The sequence below is a fragment of the Vidua chalybeata genome, chromosome 7, assembly GCF_026979565.1.
Source record: "Vidua chalybeata isolate OUT-0048 chromosome 7, bVidCha1 merged haplotype, whole genome shotgun sequence".
NCBI classification, from domain to species: domain Eukaryota; kingdom Metazoa; phylum Chordata; class Aves; order Passeriformes; family Viduidae; genus Vidua; species Vidua chalybeata.
This window is the reverse complement of record NC_071536.1, coordinates 18,215,849-18,225,414: the sequence shown is the minus strand read 5'-3', so window position 1 is coordinate 18,225,414 and position 9,566 is coordinate 18,215,849.

Genomic DNA, 9,566 nt, shown 5'->3' with positions numbered 1-9,566 from the left:
ACAGATAGCTATTTTATTAGAAGGCTTGGAGAAATTTGGAATAAATTACAGCACAAGCATTTCTAAATGGAGCCCAAAGATACCCTTTAAAGAAGGGCCCAGCAGTTTTGCAGCACTCACGCAGCCCAGAGGGGCTCAGGCGTAGGCAGAGTGGGGACAGGTTACTTACCCCTGCTGCTGTGTGAGGGGAGCACGGGCAGCACCTATGCTCAAAACGTGTCCTGCTGGCCATGCTGACTGAATCCTGCCTCTCCTTCCTGCACAGGGAAGATCCAGGCACCGACTGACAACTGGCCATGCATGAAGAAAAGCACCTGCTGTGGTTCCAAGGCACGTTATGAGGCTGCAGGGGCTGGGGATGTGATCCCATCATTTACCTGAAACTAAAAAATGTTAGTGAGTGATGAATTATACTGACAAATACCTTTGCCAGTATTACAATAAATCATGTGGGAAATACCTCTGACAGAGGAAGGTATTGCCAGTAATTGAATTTTAGAGGCTTCTAAAATGACCAAAAAAAGTATTTTTCTGATACAGCTAGTTGTCCTGATTCTAAAGTTCATGTCTTTGAGCCAATCAGGATTCCAGCTTTCCCCAAGATTTCTGTCTTCCACTGCAATGCACTCCTACAAATCTTGTTACTTGATATATATATTGCCTAAAAAGAAATTAAGGTTGTCAGATGGATAGCAATAGGTCTGTCTTCAGGTGAGATCAAGGACCAGCACTTAGGCACTGAAGCTAAGGGAGTGCAGAGAAAAAAAAAGGTGGAAAAGCTATCTGCTGTTCTGAGCATGGATGCTGCAATGCTCATGGTGGGGAGCAGAACTTCCTTAAAGATTTTTCAGAGGTCATTCAGGAATTAGGAAGGATTTTTTACAGCAGTTTTGGCTCTACTGAGCCAGGCTGAAACACATTGTGTGCTTCTCTGCCCTCAGACCATTTAGTGTTTGGCAAACCTTCCTCTAAAAGAAAAAAATTAAAAGGAAGTATTGGAAGCAAAAATTTAAGTCGAAGATAGAGACATAAAAGAACACATTTGTGTATATATATGTGTGTGTGTGTGTGCATATGTATGTATATGTTTATGGTTGAACAATAGAAGAACAATTCCAGTTCATGAAGGTCAAATCCAGAACTTGTGAAAGGTGCCAGAGGCAGAGAAAGTGCTGGCAGGAGCCATATGGGGAACTGGAAGTTGCCAACTCCTCCATGTATTTTTTAAAGGTTTTATCATATGACACACTGTGTGCCAGGAAAAGTATATAGCAGCTTACTGTTGGGTACCACATCTTCCCTCTCATCCTTTTCTACCTCATTTGCAATACCCCTTCTCAGTATCTTGACTCAGCTGGCAAGATATCTGTGATATGGAACTGATTTGGGCAAGGACAGAGGCCAAACTACAGGTGAATAGTGGAGCTGCACAGAATGACTTCCTATTCAAATGGAGGCCCAGAACAATCAGGCCCTTAATGTGTTATAATTCATTTGACTATACACATTTCTGACTTTCTGTAAATAATGTGCTAAATGGATAAAAGAATATACCATTTTTCCTTCTTTCCTCTGAGTTACTGATAACAAGACAAGTTCCTTCCCTTACAGTTTGTGCATATAAATGTGATTAATGTAAAAAAAAAAAGTGCCAAAATCTCTTTATCTTTCTCTTTTTTTTTTTTTTTTAAAGCATTGCCCTTTTCAAAACAAGGGGAAATTCAGTATAGTTTCAGTGCCACAGTGATCAAACAGTGTCACATCACTATGGCAATTGCTGCCCAGGCCAGGAATACAGATCAGCTTTAATTGTGCAACGCCTTATTGCTGGTGCATGTCAATCAGAACCTATGAATTGAGAAAAATTTGCTCTGTTCATTCTGTTAAATGATGTATCCAATTAAACCTGTTAGAATTCATGATCTTCAGTCAAGGTTAAATGAAAGTAGTTACTCCTGTCAGCTAGGTGATTAAATGCTGCCTACATCAGGCACATTTATGTGCAAAATTAAAATTTTGGTATAAAGCATGAATCTTTATGCATGCCAGTTAATTATCTTGCGGCTCCTCCATTTATTAAATGCCCACTGCATTTCTTCTTAATCATCAGCTTCCTTTCAAAACTTATTTCAGACACTACATTATACCAAATTTCAATGTTTAAAATGAAACGCTTTCTCAATGAAAACTTCCTCTTTTCAAGCGTTTGGCCGTTGCTATGTTACTAAAAATGGCCATTAACAGTTTTTGAATCATTATGCAGAAGGCCTATTCGTGTTGTTTTGCTCGATTCTGAGAGAGCGTTATAGGAATCCCTCGAGTTGCTGCCGTGGGGCAGTTCCTCCTCCCCAGAACGATCCGAGTTCTGTTGCATATCAGCCAACTTCGGCGCTGCCACGGCCGTGCCGCCTCTGCCAGCTCGCACAGGACGGGCAGGGCGGCGGGGCAGCGCAGCGCCCGGGCCGTGCCCGCCGGGCTCCCGCTGGCCGCGGCAGCGCCCGGGCCGTGCCCGCCGGGCTCCCGCGGGCCGCAGCGCGGCCGGCGAGGGGCTGCGCTGGGGCCAGCAAAGCCAGGCTGCGCCTGCGAGCTCCGCAAACACCGCGGCTCCAGGCGGGGGCATGGCTGGGGCCCTGCGCCGAGGGAAGCGGGTTGGCCGCTTCCCCTGCCAGCCTCCAGAGCTGCCTCAGAATTCCCTTTGGCTTGGCAATCTGATGCGTCCTGTTTGCCCCAGGCAGCTCCCATATTGCAATATCATATTTTAATTAGAAGAAAAAATTATGTGTTGCATGCTTGAATTAAATTAAATTGCATATTTATATTTATAAGACACAGTATTGGCAGGATTTAAATGCTATATGAATTGAAGAACCAGAATACAGGTGTATTATAGTGATTTGTAGCTGAAACATTTGCTAGAAATACACACAAAGCAGAGCAGTACCAAATGCTAATTTAATACCCTAAGACAACACTGTGCTCTTGCAAGCACAATTTCCCATATTCCATGTTAGCGTTTATCCCCTTTGATTATGAAAAGGTATTAAGAACCTTTGTTACAAACAAGCAACATAAAAAATATGTCATACCACTTCACGACTACTAATGAATAATATCATCTAAAACAGACTGGGAAATAAACTAGTATAACACATTCTACTCTACTAGTACTATAAATATTCGCAAGGTTGTTATTAAAGATAAATGCACACAGTAATTTTCTACTTGTAGGTTTTACAGGTATAATTTTGAATCATACAATATTTTTTAAAACACATCACAAGGATGGAAACCAACAAAAAGACTGACTGGCAGCAATTCCTTGTAATCAATAGCTGACATCTCCATCTATCTTTGAGGGCCCACATAAATTATATCGTGGCAATATGAACCTTCAAGAGGAGCAATGTGATTAACTTGTTCAGGGTCACAATGGAGAGCGTCTGATCATAAGGATTTTATACCTGTGGCATTGCTGTTCTGCGGCCACATTTGCAGGGTACATTCTGCAGGTGCCAGCAGCTGCCCTGAGGTGCTGCCAGGGGGAAGGACAGCTGTGGACAGGCCAGCCTCAGCTCCATATTCCTGAGGGGCAGCTTATTTTGTCTTCACTGAGATCCAAAGCTGAGAACTCTGTTTCACAGCAGGCGAGGTACGAATGCCACACACAGATCCCTGCCCAGCCTGAGCCTTCCTGAGAAACCCTGGTGCAGTTGCAGCTGTGGCTACCCCAACCTGCCCTTCCCAGACCTCAATAGCCTCCACACCAGGTCTTGGAAAGCAGACAAAAAGACCCCTCCTCTGCTGCTCCCCTAGAGCTACAAATAATGGACTTCTCTTTCCTGGCAGCTGCAGAAAAAACTACAGATATTTTTTCCTGTTTTGTTCAGCAAATACAAGCCCTAAGTTAAAGCCCAATATCTTTAGATACCTCAACAAAAGAGGAAAAAAGGGAATTCACACTTAAAGAGAAAACCCCCTCAGGGGCTCCGATAGGAGATGGGGATGCGCCAGGCAAGGGAGCTGGAGAATAAGCCTCTTTGCAGGATTCTGGGATGTCTGTTGCTGAACTGCTTCAACTCAGTTGAACTATCTAGAACTCATATTTAATTCTTCTTCTTCTTTCTCTACATGTTCTTACTTTCACCCCAGTCCTCCAAAACCAGATATCATAAGCTATGAACCCCAGGCCCAATGTGCCTTGGTTTTACCCCATGGAACAATACTGGCAGGACAATTTATTTCTGCTCAAAACAATTTCCCTGTCCTAAAATAGTGATTGTTAGGTTAGCATCCCATTGAGATGAGAAAAGGAAAGAGCTGCACATTCAGGTTGTGCCTAAAATTTTAAGGAAGGCAAGCTGCACCGATTTATCCTTGGCATACTGTTTTATACCCACCCGTAAGAACAAAAAACTTCTCTTTAGTGGCAGATTAAATTGTGCAGAAATGGACTGACACTGAGAAGGCAAACACTGCAGTCTGCTTAAACAGGCTGAGTCGCACATCAAAGGCTGCTTGGCCACAAAAATATGAGTGTGTACATACACACTCTTGGTTTATTTGATTTCGTAAGTGACTATATTTAAAAGACATACAAAAATCTAAAAAAAATTGGCATGGAATTATATCTTTTTAATAGATAGATTTGCAAAGAATTTGTGATTTAGATTATACTAATTTTCAGGAAACTTGCTTAGAAAGTAATTAAATTTATCCATTAACTCTCTATTTTTGGGTTTTTTTTGTTTTGTTTTGTTTTGCATTGTGCTACAGGAACAAAACTAAAAACTATGGAATAGAAGGATTTTTGTTTAAACTGAATATTATAAATGAATTGAGCAAGAGATGTTAATGTTTGTCATTTTCCTTATCTGTACACATGAATATGTTATATGCTCATTTCCATTGCAAATGGAACAACAGAATGATCATTGCAAACTGAAATATACTGTACATTTCATTTCTTCATTTCTTTGAAAATACCACTGACAAAAAGAATCAGTTGCTAGTATTCTTGTTCTAAAGCTCTGCATCTCAGTGAAAATTGAAGGAATTAATGGTGTCCATCTGGAATAAAGCATGCAGTGTGTTCTGGAGGGTCATTATTATTCACTGCTGAAACAAAGTCAGCCTATGGAGCCCTGAACCATGACTGGGCAATTGTGCAAGGCACTGTACAAACATGTAGTCATCCTGTTTCTTGCACACCTCTCCTGCACCTTGTTCACAATTAATGAAACTAAAAGATGCATCATAGCTACATTAGTGAGGAAATACTCACTGAGTATTAGAAAAGAACCTTTTGAGGTAAAAGACAAGCTTGTCACAAGAATAAACCTGAATAAAATGTTGGTGGTAGATTTAGTTACAATTAAGAGGATTCTATCCATCTGAGCAGTGAGGTTCTGGAGTAGCTTTCCTGTAGGAGCCATGGGGCACAAGAAACCTTCCAAGGGTTAAGAAAAAAATCACTCTCTGAGTTTTTTAGTTTTCCACTACTCGGTGTTTACTTTGCAAAGTACAGTAATGTCTCCTTCTCATTTGGTCCTAGAGATTAAAAACATACAGTGAGAGGTAGTGCCTAGCCCAAAGTATTTTTAAAATCATCACAGACAACAGAACCAAAGGAAGAAGGATCTGTAAGTGCAAGCATCAACTCTGACATTTGAAGATACAGTGAAAAAAACCCGCTAAGGCAGGCAGGAGGACTGGTACTTCTCACCAGAGATAACTCATAGTGATGAGGCTCTCTGGGACAGAAAACAAAAAATATGTAGAATAAATAGGCAGGAATAAAACCATAGGATGAATATAGGACAGGAGTGTAAACTGCAGTCTGCTGAACGGAGTGGGACTGACATCCACGTACACTTGGTCTTACTGCAAATGGGACACTGGGTCACATCCTGAAAACCCTTACTTATGCAAGTAATGCCACTAAAATCAATGGGAACCATGACTGTAATGACTGCTTCCATGTCTCCACTAGGGATTGCAAGGTCAGGTCCATTTTCTGTGCAATATTGGATGAATGCTAGAAAATCAATATCTCTATTGAGACTTCTTTTGGAGTAAAAATAAACCTGGACCATTTTGAGTTCAAATGTTCATTGTTCCTGGGTGTTTTTATAAATTCCTTTTGAAAGCAAAATGGGCAAATCAAAATGGAGTGAAATGCTCATCTTTCTGGTGTGTTTTACAGCTTGTTGTTATACCTAGCTTTGTGATGCTATGAAGGTTAAAGGCAACTTCATAGTTTCTTTGCATTTAATCTTTATCTGTTAAAAAGAGACATTTTCATTTTAGCAATTCCCTGTATTCAAATGAGTCAGGGCTGAGGGATAAGTGGGTAGAAAGAGAATGTCAGAGTCTATTATTTTAGGAATTTTGTTATTAGATGGAAAACTTTGGTCTTTTTGCCATAGAAAATTCAAAGGAAGGGGTTTTTTAGTAAGAAGATTTTGGTGCAGTCATAGAAATATAAGTCAGTGTTATAAAGTATTACTTTGGTAGCATGGGAAAAAACCCTACTCAATTCTGTTCACATCACAGGTTATTATTATACTTCAATCACTATGGAGCACCTTCAACTATCATTTTCTTGAAAATGCCTAAACCTAGCTAGGGGTATTTATTCTTCATTTGCTACGAAACTACAATTAAACCCACTTGTAATTGTGTCCAAATTGAATTTTCATACTGAAATACGTTAAATTCCTGTGTTTGATTCCTTTATACTTCAATTGTGGTGCATCAAAAGGAAATTAATCCAAGGCATACAAATGCATTATTTTAAGGATTTTGTAATAGATTTATGTTTTTCTGCAAGCTCTTGATTGTTTGAATGAAATCAAATGAATGACATCAAGATAGATGTCATTATGTTGAAAATGTGATCAGCTTCATGCCTGGCATGAACAGTGGTTTACAAAAGAAGTCATTTCACAGAAAAAAACAGCTAATTCCTAATAGATTAGAAGTGTAATGCCCACCATTTAAGAGACTAACAAATAGGAATTGTTGTGCTTTCTCTCAGAGACAGTTCCTTGAAATTTTGAGAAAACACATCCCAAATCCATTCTGTACCTCATGCGTTCGGTTGACCCAACTCAAATATTTTTCCCAAAAAATTTAATTCAACAACAATTAATGGAAGGATCAGTTCTCTTTCAATCCAGATTACTGGGAATTATGGATGAAAATGAAATAAAAATGCTTTGATGCCCAGGTTTCAGCTAAGGTGATTGTATTTTTTCTGGGACCAGTACAAAAGTATGGACTTATCCTAGGATTCCAGCTCAGCTGGATTTACTGGCGTGCTGGGGAGCAAATCCAAGAATGTGTTCACAGTGCTCAGTCCCTTTTACCCACCTCTGCAGGACTTGTTTCCCACCTGCTGTGTGACACATTAGCCATAACTTCTTCCCCTCTTGCACCACTGCACACGGGACTGTGGTTTGGCACTGTACTGCTAACAACATTATTGACAAAGCAATGCTCCTAAAGTATAAAACAAGCTCTTGTAGCACTTATTTACAGAATAATGTACACTTTTCAGATACTCCATGCTTCTATTGGTTTTGGAGCTGCATCACTCACACAACATATTTAACTAGCACTAACAGCCTTAGAGTACAAAAACCATGTAATTGAAAATCCAGGAGAACAACTGGCACCACTATAACCCCACACAAGCACAGCACAACACCACAGCAAGTAGTACCTGTGTCTTCATGGTGTGCGCCCTGCTTTACTTCACTATCTGATTTTTATGTTATTATTACAAATGAAATGAACCCAAACCCCAAAGCAATGGACAACACTTTCCAGTCTGTTTTTTTTAGCTAACTGTGCTGCCTACAGGATAAGATTAAAAATATTCCAGTTCTTGGAAAAGTATAAAAATTAGGCATCAAAACGGGTCAGATACTTACATATATCTTTTTGATGTGCTCATGTGATAGGAGAGCAGATTGATAAAGGACAGAAGAAATGCTAAATATGCACCATGACAAACAGTGAAAAATTAAGTATTGTAACTAACATTAATTACACTCTAGTAAGATGAATAGGCTGCTCATCATTAATGAGAATGTACACCTTTGTCTAAGTTTCACATCTACCTGTGATAAATGTGCTAACAGCGATAGAATACATCATAGTAACATTTGAATTAACAGCACACTAATAGATTGACATACAAGTATGAACAAAGCATTTAATCATAAACATTATACCACACCCAACAGCAAATTTTCTTTTTTGCATATATATCAAGTAAAATGTATAAACATTTATTTCAGTTTATGGTTATTAGATTATCATCTAATGGTATAACCTCATACTATCCTAATATTCGTAATCCAGGCTATTAGATACTTATGTGGTGGCTTTTGGGAGACATTCAGGCAGTTTAATTAAACAGTAAGGGAAATTTCTGAACAGAAAGGGTGGGGCTTGATCTCAGGACAAACTACCCACTGACTCTTGCCCATGTGGCAGGGATGGAATATTCAAACAATCTTCGTGATGGGTTGACTCCAATCCTTATGAAAGGATTACTTTATTGACTTTTAATGAAAATTGAAGTAGGTCTGCTAGCCTACAGTTCTTATCTATATCTTCAGTAGCCTTCTCTCCTGTGTTTCCTGGTTTTCTGGCTGGGAGGCAGAGGGGTGATGGAGCCAGGCATACAGCAGGAATGGCCAACACTGCCTCCTGTGCCTGCAGAATCCAGAGCTACAGGCAGCAGGGGCCTCCCCATTTTGGAGGAGCTGGGATGTGCAGATGCCGTGCTGTGCTGTGCCATGCCTCCACAGCAGCCCTAAGGGGAAGGTCCCCCAGGTGACAATGCCAGACCACTGTCCCTGTTCACCCATCACCCTCTGAACGGCTCCTGAGGCACCTGGGCCTGGAAGCCCGTCCTGTTTCTCTGGGTGGGGCCACCTGGCAGCATGGCTACATGACCTAATGCTGCCCACGGAAATGGCTGTGCTCTGCTGCAGGACCCAGCCTGGGCTGAGCAGACACTCAGCTGAAGAGCTGGACAAGGGAGCTGGAAGTGCAGCTTGGTTACGCTGCTCCAGCATCTCCCTGTTCTCCCTGGAACAAAGACTGAGGTGCCCTGAGTGAGCATTGGCGGGTGTTTGGCACAGAGCCAGAGTGCACAGGTGACAGCTGGCACAAGGATCCTTCCTCGCTCAGGGTCAAGGCTCCAAGCACGGCTGGGAAGGGAGAGGGCTGGATTTTACTGGCTTTTACATGCACGGCTCCCAAAGTCTTCACTTCAATGAAGAGCTTGGCAGGCAGAGATGAGAAAGCAGAGGGAAGAAGAACAGGAGGAATCTTCTGGCTCCGTAGCAGCAAGCAGGGCTCTGCTACAAGTAAGACTAACAAATGGTGTAAAGACCAACTGTAATTCACAGAACAAACATTGTGAATTAGTTAAACATTACAAGAGGGAATTGCTTTAGCCTAATAGTTTCTTGAAGATCATTCAAACAGTGCAAGCTCATCAGTGTATTTTTTTATGCAATTAAGCAGATGGTTTAAAATACTTTAATTAC